Source organism: Artemia sp. Qi Xiang Cuo, chromosome 18 (genome assembly GCF_049724085.1).
Source record: "Artemia sp. Qi Xiang Cuo chromosome 18, ASM4972408v1, whole genome shotgun sequence".
NCBI classification, from domain to species: domain Eukaryota; kingdom Metazoa; phylum Arthropoda; class Branchiopoda; order Anostraca; family Artemiidae; genus Artemia; species Artemia sp. Qi Xiang Cuo.
Genome location: NC_142811.1, coordinates 58,411,412 through 58,425,210, shown reverse-complemented (window position 1 = coordinate 58,425,210; position 13,799 = coordinate 58,411,412). Strand labels below are relative to the sequence as shown.

The 13,799-nt window shown below is 40.1% G+C and overlaps 1 pseudogene; it reads right to left on the bottom strand.

Moving 5' to 3' along the window:
- Positions 1–326: 326 nt before the first annotated feature.
- On the bottom strand, positions 327–2,110 carry LOC148941703 (small subunit ribosomal RNA; annotated as a pseudogene).
- Positions 2,111–13,799: the final 11,689 nt, after the last annotated feature.

The window sequence follows — 13,799 nt, the reverse complement described above, 5'->3', positions numbered from 1 at the left end:
ACTCCTCTGAGACCCCTACTACAGTGCCAGCTCAGGTAGTCCTCACAGTCAATGGTCTCACCATTTCTTCATTAGTAACGGACCAAACTTTGAGGCAATCATCCCCATAATAACTACCTCAAAGCTCCCATTCCTCAAGACTCTGTTTATCACTCTTTTGTTCAACGAATGGCCCCCATGAATGATGCTGCACAAGGGTGCTCCTCACACGCGGAAAACCTAATTGTGCACCTCAAACAACAAACACGGGGACGTGTATCAATAACATTGATTAGACAATCTACTGACCACAGGGACCATTAGTCTCCTTCTCGCTTATCAAACGCTAATGATCCTTCCGCAGGTTCACCTACGGAAACCTTGTTACGAATTTTACTTCCTCTAAAGGATCAGGTTTGAACAACTTTCAGCCACACCACGAGCGGCCCGGAGGCTGCCCTAGTGAGTTGTCCGAAGTTCTAACTAAATCATTCAATTGGTAGTAGCGACGGGCGGTGTGTACAAAGGGCAGGGACGTAATTGAAGCAAGCTGATAACTTGCGCCTATTAGGAATTCCTGGTTCATGGGGATCCTTGCAGTCCCCATTCCCAACCACGGAAGAGGTTCAGCGGTTACCCGGTCCTTTCGGACAGGGAGGACGCGCTGATTCTTCCAGTGTAGCGTGCGTGCGGCCCAAGACATCTAAGGGGATCACAGACCTATTATTGCTCACTTTCATATGGCTAGACGCCACTTGTCCCTCTAAGAAGAGCGATCCATCACTAGGATCCATCGTCTATTTACCAGGCTAGAGTCTCATTCTTTATCGGAATTAACCAGACAAATCGCTCCACCAACTAAGAACGGCCATGCACCACCACCCACTGAATCAAGAAAGGGCTCAACCCGTCAATCCTTCCAGTGTCCGGGCCTGGTGAGGTTTCCCGTGTTGAGTCAAATTAAGCCGCAGGCTCCACTCCTGGTGGTGCCCTTCCGTCAATTCCTTTAAGTTTCAGCTTTGCAACCATACTTCCCCCGGAAGCTGCCCGTGGAGTCATTCTAGTAACGTCCGCGGATCGCTGGTTGGCATCGTTTATGGTTAGAACTAGGGCGGTATCTGATCGCCTTCGAACCTCTAACTTTCGTTCTTGATTATTGAAAACATTCTTGGCAAATGCTTTCACAGTTGTTCGTCTTGCGACGGTCTAAGAATTTCACCTCTAGCGTTACAGTACGAATGCCCCCGTCTATCTCTGTTAACCATTACCTCAAGTCCAGAAAACCAACATAATAAGACCGAGGTTCCATTCAATCATTCCATGCTGTGATATTTAGGCTCGGTGCAACTGCTAGAAGCAATAGAATGTTGACGCTGTAAAGGTCGCTGCCTCAAAGGACTCCATGGTCTTAGCAAACCTTACGATCAAAAAAATTGTAAGAGCTAGGAATTTAAACCAGAGATGATGTACAACCCGACATTGTCCCATCTCAAACTCCGAGCTTTTTCACCGCAGCAACTTTAATATACGCTCTCGGAGCTGGAATTACCGCGGCTGCTGGCACCAAACTTGCCCTCCAATGGATCCTCTTTAAAGGATTTAAAGTGTACTCATTCAAATCACACGGCCTCGGATGAGTCCTGCATCGTTATTTTTCGTCACTACCTCCCCGTGCAGGGAGTGGGTAATTTGCGCGCCTGTTGCCCTTCTTGGATGTGGTAGCCATTTCTCAGGCTCCCTCTTAAGAATCGAACCCCGATTCTCCGTTACCCGTTGCAACCATAGTAGGGGCATAGCCTACCATCGAAAGTTGATAAGGCAGACATTTGAAAGACACGTCGCCGGTGCAAGACCGTGCGATCGGCTATAGTTATTCAGAGTCACCAAGAGACGAGCCGAAGCCCGATTGGTCTTGAGCTAATAAAAGCACGCCTTCCGTGAAGTTGGGGCTATTGTGCATGTATTAGCTCTAGAATTACCACAGTTATCCAAGTAGAACACAGTACGATCTAAGGAACCATTACTAATTTATTGAGTCATTCGCGGTTTCGCCCACTGGGGGCTTGTACTTAGACATGCATGGCGTAATCTTTAAGACATTGCATATGCTACTGGCAGGATCAACCATGTTACACATTCACGTTACCATCTGGCACATTAGAAACACAGTGAACCATTGAGATTTCTCTCTAGGAATACAGCCACCTTGCCATTGTCCTTTCAAGACCCCTTAATCCCATAGTCAAAGGTCTAATGGTACCAAAATCATTACCGAATCAAGGATTGCACAATATCCAAGATTCGTCTAGCTCAACAGATGCTAGGGTCATAGTGATTCCCTGTGGCTCAAAACCAAATCACTCTGAACCACCATCAATTTATAGTGTTTTTGAAACGCCAACCCATTGGAAAGCATTCCTCTTGCAATCCTAGCGCATTCGAAACCACTATGCTTGCACTAACATTCTCCAATTTCAAACAGACTCTTCCTTTACACACTTCCACAAGAGAATTTTCCTTTATTGGGCGAGTGATTTAAGTCACCTTTTGGTGGAACTGATCAAGCCTTGCCCTGACAACAATTGAGCTAGGCATACCATACAAGCCCTAAAGGGAATGAAGGGCACAGTGGCTCTCTTTCCTTGGGTTCTCTCCTGGCATACTAGCACAGTACACATTCCTCGCTATTTCAATTCAATTGCCATCAACTAGGTAAAGCTACACAGGTGCACGGATGCTTATGGCCGTGAATGGTAAGACCGTTGCTCAAGCGAAGCTACCGTGTGCTACACCAATACCAACAATAGATTCATTTTGACATGGATCTCGCCTAGCCCATGTCCACCGCTTCCATCAATCACGCTCAAGTTTTCTTTTCTATAGTGACCCCCTCATCTCCCAATCTTGCCCATGTCCACTGTCCCTTCCATCATACAAGCCCAATTTTTTGGTTTCTATAATTTTACCCTTATACTATGCTTCTCTCTACCTAGTCTCTCTCCAGTCATCTTCCAAATAGTACCTATTTATTGGCACAGCTCAGCCCTGCAATCCGAGCAAATTTCAATTTTTCAAGTTTTGGGTCATTTACTTGGGACCCTGGGCCGGTCGGGCGCCCCCAAAAATTGTCCCCGTTGATTTTGAATTGAAGTTATCAAGTATTTTGCAGTAGGTTGCATAGGTTGCATCAAGATATGGCTAATTGTAGACAGAGAAAACACAAGACAGATAGTCCAAGTAATTGAGAGGCAAATGTTTAAATGGCTTGGGCATGGGTAAATGGCAGGGGTATGCATGACTCTCTTATTGGACGCATACTTGTTTGTCCGTTGATTTTGAATTGAAGTTATCAAGTAATTTGCAGTAGGTTGCATAGGTTGCATCAAGATATGGCTAATTGTAGACAGAGAAAAGCCAGGACAGACAGTCCATGTAATTGACAGGGAAATGTTTAAATGGCTGGGGCACGGGTAAATGGCAGGAGTATGCATGACTCTCTTATTAAGAACCTTAGTTCTGAATATACTTTAAACTAATGTAATATTAACTGTACTCTAATCATATCTGACGAGTCATCAGCGTTCTGATCTCTTTGATTCCAGAAAATACATTAATTATAGGTGCTCAGTGTCTCTCTAATTCTCCTTTGTAAGTTATGAGGTAATGACCACTTTCAAAAGTTGTACCAACGTAGTAACTTATTATTTCTTTGACCTTATCTTAAAGTAAACTTTCTAGATAACCTTGAGAAAAAAGCCAAGGAGTGGCTTGATATCTTAGTTGCAACTCTTACCAATGTGAATCTATTTTCTATTCTACCTTAATAATTCTAAACATGTTTTTAACTAATCTATCTATCATCTGTTTCGTTATCCAGTTTTAGCCTTATGGCTATCACCCTTAAAGTGACCAAACTTTGCAGTTTCAATTTTTTTTTTCTTAAGGATATTTCTCAAGAATGAGAAGTCATATACGATAGGTCAGCCGAAAGTTCAGTCTTGAGGCCCTCAAGAGTTTATCTGTAAACAAAGTAATTCTTCTATAAGACAAGGTAGAGATAACACTAAGATGGGTTAAATGAATTTCTGTCCACAATGAGAGTTCTGGCAATATTTTATGATTTATCTTAGTTCTGAACATACTTTAAACTAATATAGTCTTAAATTCTATACTAATTAAGATACTGATGTTCTCGTGATCTTGGTTCCGCAAAACACAGCCATTACATGTCCTCAATGTCCCTCCATTTCTCTTGTGTAAATGATGAAGTAATCTTCATCAACTTCCTTAAAGTGACCAAACATTATCTTCCCAAATTTTTCTTAATACTGCTCCTCAAGAACGAGAAAAGTCATATCTGGTAGGTCAGCTGCGTCCATATTGTTTTGATTTCGCCCTATAGAATCATTGCAAATACTGAAAAAAACGCCACGCAGAAAAAAATCTTGGAGGAAACTAGCCCCAGGGGCAAAAGGTATAGGGCCTTGCTTATATTTGTTGATAGGATACTACTGATCCCAGCAATAAATAAAATCAAAGCAAATTTTGATGACTTGCTGATTTTTCCAGATTCTTTGATAGTTTTTATTGGAATCTACCATTTCATCAGCAACAATAATAAGAAAACTGATGAAAGAGTCTTAGAAACATACAAACTGTAATTTTATTGAAATTTTGTTTATACAATGATGACTCGGCGTTCTAGACACGCTTAATTTAGTTTACATAATGATGACATAGCGTTCCAAATACGTTTACCAGCTTGACATAAATCTGTTTGATTGGACGAATTACTGACACCAAATGGTTCAAATATGATAGACTTCGGACAGATTTTCTACCGTACTGTAATCTATAAATTTTTTATTTACAATCGATCATTAATTTGGACTAACAGTTGAGTTTACATTATTTCTTCCAGCATTATTTTGCTGGAATATAACATCAGAATATTATTTCTTACATCTTATATTAGAATATTATTTCTTACATACTAGAATATTACATTATTTCTTACATCATTCTAGTCAATTCATGTACAGCAAGTGAAAAAAAAGGAGACCAGATTCAACTGAATTTCATTATCGAACTGTGCCATTTACCAAACTCTTGATAATTTTATAATAAAATAACTAGCAAAAATTGTTCTGAAAAAAAAATCGCAATAAAAAATAATGTACATTTATTAAAACTTTTTTTCCTCCAGGTAACTTTATAGAGGCTTACTGAGCCTAATTAAATTTAATTTCTTAATATACAAACAGTGCAATATCTCACTATTAACTTTCTTGCTGAATCTTCAGACCCATAACTTGACATATACAGTTCTCTAAGTGACATCTTTATTGAGAAAATCCAAGAAAACTGAAAATCTGGGCTTATTTAAAATCATCTGTAACAAAGTACAGTTGTCAGCAAGAAGGTATCATTTGTAATCAATATTTAAATAAGATCCGTTGCAATTTTAGGCTGTCCCTTGGAATAATTTTCTTGAATTGAGTTTCTTCAAAAAAGCGTAACGAAAGATGCAGCAGTGACTACAGCAGCGGAGTTTTTAATGAGAGTGGCTGTTCGAAAAAACTGCAAAAAAAAAGAACAAGACAGCAGATAGTTTCGGTGAAATGTGAAAGAGATGCCTAATATAGCTACAAGAGAAAAACCAGCCAGTGACATGTACGATATTTTGAAACTATTGAGCTCTCTCACTGAGTATAAGAAACACTTTACCATCTGGAATTTATTGGAAGTGCCGAAGATTCACAGGACACTTTTACAATCTTGTGTTAGTGAATGCACAGTTAAGAATGATAGTTTCTTATGGTACAGTGTAAATCTATGCTTCCGTCTCTGAATGTTTGGTATCCTCTCCAACAGCCCGTGAAATCCTTACACCAGGTATGCATCAATAATGTACCTACCACAGAAATTGACTAATGTTCCAAGCAGAAGCATTTTGTCGAAAGACACAATAGTGATGGAGGCATGGGTCATTTTTGGACAGACCAAGTCTGTTCTGGTTGCTTAAAGGAACAGTTCTAAGTCAGCAGCTAAAATCGCAGACTCCCTCAAGACCTCCCCAGCTATGAGTGCTTCTTTTCTTGAAGAAAAAACTCCGCGATCGCCAAGTTTTTGTCTCTTGCCACAGCTTGAGATAAAATTCTGTTTGTTAACGCCAAACTGGTCAGTGCTAAGTGATATAAACAATCTGAAACAATCAAACTTATCTTTGGCGACGCCGAATCTCGAAATACAGCAATCAAGTGTGAACTCTTCATTGATTCTGCGTACCTTAATGTTTTACCATTCAGACAAATTCCCAAGTGATGTTTCAAGTGTAAGTCATTTGATCACCTTGCCAAAGACTCTATCAGTAGTATGTGACGGTCCAGAGGTGCCCAAGCCCCAAGAGAACAGTCAAGAGAAGTTCCTGTCCTTCTCAAACAGTGAAGTGTACTTTGTGTCCTGAGCCTAATAATAGTCACCCAAGCTTTTGTCTACGGTGCCCAGCACTCCGACGAGTAATGCAGAAGGCTTATTCTCAGACCAGAACATGAATGAACTGTCTATGTTTTGCCGCTATGTTTACAGCCATAATGTTGATAAACTGGATTACTTCAGGAACTTGTGGCTCGCGTACAATGTTGCTTGTGTCGAAGAACACTTGTTAACCATCGATAACCTTGGGCTTTTTCAGGTGGTTCCTAACAAATCCGTGCTCATTCTTGAGGTTACGTGGTCCAGTACCAGAGACTACCCTAGTGACGGACTGGGTTCTGCCACTAAGAAAAGTTGGAAGGCGCTCTTGTGGCATGTACCCCGAGTGATTTTTCTCCATATATTATAGATCAAAACTTCTCGTTCATTCGCGATTCACAAAGAACGAGCAATTTTGATGACGTTTTTTTCTAACTTCGCTATTCCCTCACCTGGATCTGTCGATTTAGATTTTGTAGTGAGTGACCATCTTTGTCTCAGATGTCTTGTAGTCACGATGTGACATTGAAATGCCAGGTGACGTTGGAAGACTCAAGTTTAGTGTCTCCTGTTACATCACTGCAAAATGTAATATTGCAAACTCCTTGTCCATGGGTGTATTCAAGATTGCACTCGATACGTACTGCAAGATACGAAAAAGCATCTAGATACTACGTATTGATTTTATACTAGCCATGTATCTCTTTCATGGTGACAAAACTCCTTCCTGAGGTCAAAATAATAATATCTGTATTCTAGCTCCTTGTCTATGGGTAAGAAAGAAAAAAAAAATACACTCATCTACAAGTACAAAATATTTACACTAACTTACTATTGCAATACAAGACGAGTTAAAGGTGAGTCAGCAAGAAACTGTTTAGGTCAAGCTACAAAAGCCTATGCTCAAAACACAATGACTTGCAAGCACTTATTTTATGATTCTTATCTCCTGGGAAAATGAAGAAAAAAACTAAAAGAGATAAAAACAAAAGAGAAAGTAAATGTTATTTATTATCAATAGAAAGGGGAATCTCATCAGGAATAATGGTAGAAACTTGGAAAATTTTGTCAACGTCTTCTTTTTTATCAATTAAAGGTGTATTAAGTAGGGAGCTGCTACACCATGATAAATTAATTTTTGTATCAAGTATTGCTTAGGCATGGTCACAGCCCCTTTCTTTTTTTTGAAGATTAATTGATTAAGTTCAATATTCAAAAATTGAAGAAGATTCTTTATACGCAATTCAAACATCTAAACCAATTGTAAGATCCTTTGTTATTTTTCTATATGAATTACAAGATCTTTTTACCAGACTTGGGGAATGGAGTCACAAAATGAATCCTAGAAGATGATGGAACATCAGCAGACTTGAGGACAATATTTCAAAAGAGACTAATGAAAAGAAGTCAGAACACATTTAACACAATTTTAGAGGATCCTGTGACTGCCTTTAGGAGACATCAGAAACCCAGTGGGTGACAAATAAATTCGAGCTTCTTGGATCTTTTTCAGCAAGTTCTTGTATTTCTTTGTATTTATTTATTGAAAAACCCGTCAAATCAACATACAACAAGACGGAGAACTTAAAAAAAAAAAAAAAAAAAGAAGACACAAACTACAACAAACTGAACCAACAAAGAAAACGAATCACTGATTCACTGAATGAGCAGATGGGACCATTGGTGTAGATTCTGGCTTATTTTTCTATTATGCTTCGCTATTCGTCTAGCGACGGCAACGTCAGGGTCTGCGACTTTAAAATTTTTAATTTCATTTGAATTCCTATACCACGGAGGTAGACGAAGAAAATACTTCGCAAAACGAAAATACACCACTCTGATTATATTCTGGTCAGTTTTAGTGAGAAGTTTCTAGAAGGGCGTGGCATATAAAATGTGAGGAAGAGCGATGGCTTTATACAAGCTTGCTAGAAGCGGCCGGTTGAATCGGAGTTTGCACGATACAACTGAAGCGTAAGACGCTGAAATTCGTCGTTTAAGCTGTTCGAGGAGAAGTTTTCGGGTATGACGGATAGACGAACCTATGGGTAGACCTAGATAAATGAGGTGATTCATTGGCTGGACAGAGTGAGAACCAAAGGCGATAGTAGGAAGACAAAAATCAGTTTTCCAATTCAATAGGACGATTTTCGATTTTGAAGAATTGAACTGAAGTCCAACTTTAAGATATTCGGCTTAAAGGATTTCGAAGATATCAATTGTCTGCTGAAGGGTTCGGCTAAGATTCAGGATGTCGTCCACGTAACATACCAAAGACAAGTTAGCAGATGACAGAATCAGCGAAGATCGACATGTCATTGATTTTGTGCATCAAGGACACAGTTATTGAAAAGGTCGGGAGAGGCGACTGCTCCTTGATGCGCTCCTTTCTTGACTGGAACTAGTCGGGTTTGCGGAATGGGGGTCTAACCCTTGTCAAGAGGTAGCTTTAGTCGGATCCGTAATCTAGAATACATATTCCTGAGAGAATGAATGACAGCTAGATTCAACCCACGTTTACCGGCCTTCAAAAGCATCGTAGCATGGATTAGAGAGTCCATGCACGTCTAATGTCGTGTCCTGCCAAAGAAAGGCTCTCTCCAGAAGATTCGGCATCTATCAAGACATTAGCAATGACCGTTAAGGCATCAGCGCATCCAGGTCCTCGCTTGAAGCCGAACTGATGCGGAGGAGTGAAGCTTACTTTTTCGAGTTCCTGTATAAACAGTAACTCGAAGAGCTTGCACAGTGACGTAGCTACAGATATCGGACGGAATGCTTTACATTGAGTGTCAGATTTTCCCTTTTTAGAAATGGGAGTCAGATCTCCGATACAGAAAGAGGCAGGAACAATCTCTTGAGATAAAATCATCTGCATAAGTAGAGAGAGATGTGCCGCGAGAAGTTTACCTCCGTGTTTCAAGTGGATCGCACTGACTTCGTCAATGCCTGATGAGCCTTTCCATTTGAGTCTACAGATGGCATCTTCAACAGAGTGGGTACTGACGATAAAATCTTCATCGGGGTGAGAAGATAGAAACTGATATAAGGCAGCCTCGCAAGATTGTTCGATGGAGGAGTCAGGGGCTGAGAACTCCAATTTGTAATAGGCATACCATTCATCTTCAGGGATGTCGGCTGGGGATGGTGAAGGAGACTTTGTTGCAGAAAGAGAGAAAAAATTGAAGATCATATTTCTATCTTGTTTGGCACGGGCAGAATAATGATTGACTAGATTTTTCCGATGCCGAGCCAGGGCCTTAGAAAACTTTCGCTTCGTGAAAATCCGTATGCTGTTCACAAGACCTATTTTCGGACGTCCACACTCTTTCCATACTGAAAACCAAAATTTTGCTTGACTACATGAAATGACGAGATCTGGATTTGACGACCACCCGGGAATGATTCCTTTTTGAATTCGCTGCAAAGGAACAGCTTGTTTATCTGCGAAGCGGAGAGCTTGGCAGATTTCTGCGCAATATATATCTAGACAAATCGAAACCTCTTTTTGAGGTAACTGGAGTGACTTCTGAAGGAGATTAAATGGGACGCTGATTTTATTCAGGACTGAATCTACCGACTCGATGAATAGGGATTGATAAATTTTCGACCAGTTACGACGGTGTCGAGGTGCTGAAGGAGCAAGAGGTGTGGTTTGGTGAACAGAAGATGGCATACCGACAGAGCAAGTCATGGGAAGACGATCGGACAACTGATAATCAAACACAACTTTTACTGTATTCGCTCGCAAATCTGACGATATTACAACGTGGTCCAGGTTGGAAGTTCACGAGGACGTGTGAACATACGTAAAATCGGACGATTTATCTAAAACACACAAGAAATCACTAAATAAGCCCTTAATTAAGGTTGTACCCGGCGACGCTTGAGAATTCGGCTCGGACAGATTACAATTAAAGTCACCGGCTATAATGCAAGGTAAACCTAAGTGCCGAATTTTGTCTATACATGAACCTAGTTTTTCACAAGATAGCGTAAATTTACACCCAGACTGGTCATTATTGTAGTCTGTGGGAAGATATATACTAATAGAAGCAGAAAAATCAACTCTCTTTGCTAGATAATAATCATTGGCTTCGAAAAAACTAGAGCAGAGCGCTGATTTCACAAACATAACAAGTCCAGCCGAGATTGGGCCTCAGTTGTTTAGCTATCTAGCGGGTACACAACAAGTTGTCATATCCTCAAGCTCAAGTATGTTCAAACCATGTTTAGTAGCAAAATGTTCCTGGAGACAAATCACACTAAACTCAGAACGGAGGCTTTCCAGAACCGGAAGTTTATTAATGAAAGAGCCGTTCATATTCCACGATAAAATAGTTAGTGATTAGGTCATTAGTTCGAGGGTTTACGGTTTTTCGGACACTTCACACTATAGCAAGTATGACCTGCTTCTTGCAACCAACGCAAAAAGGCTGCCTTCTGATACGGGGTATCGGACGTAGATTTGTGATCGGCGGTGCCGCATTTGGAACATAATGAACCGTTCTTACAATCTGTGGCTAGGTGACCGATTGCGTGGCAATTAAAGCAATGTCGAGGCAAGAACATGAACTCTTCAACTGGGAGGCGTTCACATCCGATTTTCACTGAAATTTGAGAAAGGTATTATGTTCATTTCGTGTCGGAAAGTAGACTTTAAATGTTCGAGACTTGCCACACTGTAGGGTTTTATTGCACTTGGGGATTATCTGTTTAAGAGACTGTTCGTCTAGGTCCTCCGGCACTCGCTTGATCGCAGCTAAAAAAGCAGTTTCCTTGAGGGAGATGTTGAGCGACGGTTTCGCCCGTTTAGCTGCATCCACTATCTGGCTCACGGTTTGCTTGTAACGAACCACAAGTTTCCACTCGGTATTAGAGCGGCGTAACTCGGTTATATCGCCGTCTGGACACAGTTTGTCGATGAATGCTTTGCGTTCGCTTGGGCATTTCAATTCTGTTGGGGGGGAGGGTCTTTGAGTATCACAGAGTAAAGTGGCCTCGGGGGTGTGGTTTGGGACGATTGAGATTTGTCTGGCAGGGTAACATTAGAGTGGTTAGTACTTAGCGTAAATCCATAGTATTTTCTGGAAAATTTGTTTACTTTGGACACTATTGTAGCGTGAACTGCCTCACCGAGGGTAGGTACTTCACACGGACTAAATATCACAAATTTCGGGATTGGGACATTTTGCTTTGCTGCAGAGACTAGCGACTTGCACATATCAGTAATGTTGTCCTCATCTTTGGCATACAAAACCATGCGGCTTTGAATGTCCAACTCGCTGTGAAGGGTCTTTTTAGCTTGTATGATTATATCATGTTCGAAATAGTTTATTCCACTTTTCACAATCTGATCGAATTTCACCCCTTCATTGAGTGATCTGCTCGAAAAGTTCAGAACTGGGTTGAATACCAGCTTGTCAATCATCACTTTCACACAAAAACAGCCAAAGTCTACTGAATCACACAATACTAGGAACAAGGGAAGCGTCGGGACTCGCTCTCCAATTCCCCGCAATTTAAGGGTAAATAAATACCGGCAGGTACATACGGTGCTTGCGGCAGGAACCCTCCTCTCTTCTGCTTATTGCCTAGTATATATTATCAGTATCGCTGCTGTGCACAAAGAGTACAATCCTCTAAGATAATTAAATCTTTCTGTCTGAATCTCAGTACTTACTAAGTCACTAAATCCAAAGGGAATTTAATTCAATCAGCAAAAATCTCAATAGCAAGTAAATAAAGTAAGCCGATTTTAAATGTCTGTAGGGAATCGCACAGGTTGAAATCTTACTTTATTAAAAGGTTAATATCCAAAAACAAGGTGTTAACACAACGAACTCTCAAAAAAGACTCATGTATGTTTTCAGTGTTTTTTTAAGTTCTGTTAATTTTGATAAATCAACAAATCTGAATCGTCTAGAACAGCCATATAATTTGTTACCAAGAAGCCTATCAGCAGCTTCAATGGCACCAACTTGGTGTGTTTTTACTGAATTTAACAAATAGCATCAAGCTTTTTGACCCAGTGTTTTGAGGGATTTCTTTATCTCTTCCCACATATTGTCAACTTCTGCACTTTCTGCTTTTGTCATGTAATCTGTAATATAGTTTGGTAGTTTGGAACCAAGGTGGGAAATATACTGAACATCAACATTTGCCATTGATAATGAAGGATTATAATCGTTAATAAACCGGTCATTATCTTTGCGTTGTAGGTCATAAATTCTCTTGCGTGGTTTTTTGCGGTCTGTACCGTGAGCCAAACAGTCAATGATATCATACATCTCTCTGTTTTTCTTCAATGGACGCGGAAAACCAAATCTACAGTAACTGATCCATTTTATATTTCTTTTGAACTTTCTCTGGCAGTATTTGTTACATCTATGGGTCTGATGATCGACAACCAATCTATAAAGTATTGGACTTCTTAGCCTATTTGGAAGCTCACATGTCATTATACTGTCTATATATTTGATAACTTCTGCCATTGTCGAAGTTCCAATTACTGGTGCGTCTTCTATCCAGAGTAAGCATTGGACGTGTGGCGCCCCTCTCGATTGATATTCTATACGCCAAAAATGATCCTTCACCTTTCCAAATATTGGTTTGTCCTTGGCACAGATCAATTCGCTGAATATTGCTTTCAATTTTTTTTGGAAGTGTTTTGATACAGAAACTGGATCCAATGAAGTTAATTCTCCTGGAGTCATACTATCTATGCCGGGCACATTTTTATTGACTTCACGCAAATATTTTATAAACTCAGGAGAATACCATTCAGCACATGCTAGTGTAATGAATAAAGTTGGCGGACCTTCCTGTTCTATCATTGCCTTTACATTACCTGTAAGTGATTGAAAATACTGGCGTGATCCTCTTATCCTAGATTGTATAGAAAATAGTGAATATTCCATATCACCATCTCGATGTTTTAGCCTGTCTATGAAATCAGAAGCATTTTGATTTGGCCGCACTGTGCGCAGTATATGACCAGTACTATTGCAAAAATATGAAAGTTCCTGAACTTGAAAGTTGTGGAATAAGTATTGGACATCTTGACGGAACTGTGGATGTCGACTAAGAAGACGACATTTCATGTATTCTGAATTCCTAATATAGAACTTACGTGTCATATCTCTCATGTAGTTTTACCATCAGGGAAAAGGTTAGGAAAAGCCATTACAACAATTCCCTCTTGAAATATATCCTGGCCTAGACCAACCAATTTTTTCATCTGAAGTTAATCGCATTCTACCTTCTTGTTTTTTTGGAAATCCTAAATAAAATCTTTGGGCACTGATGCATCTAATGGCTGTATTGTGAAATGTTCTATCAAATTA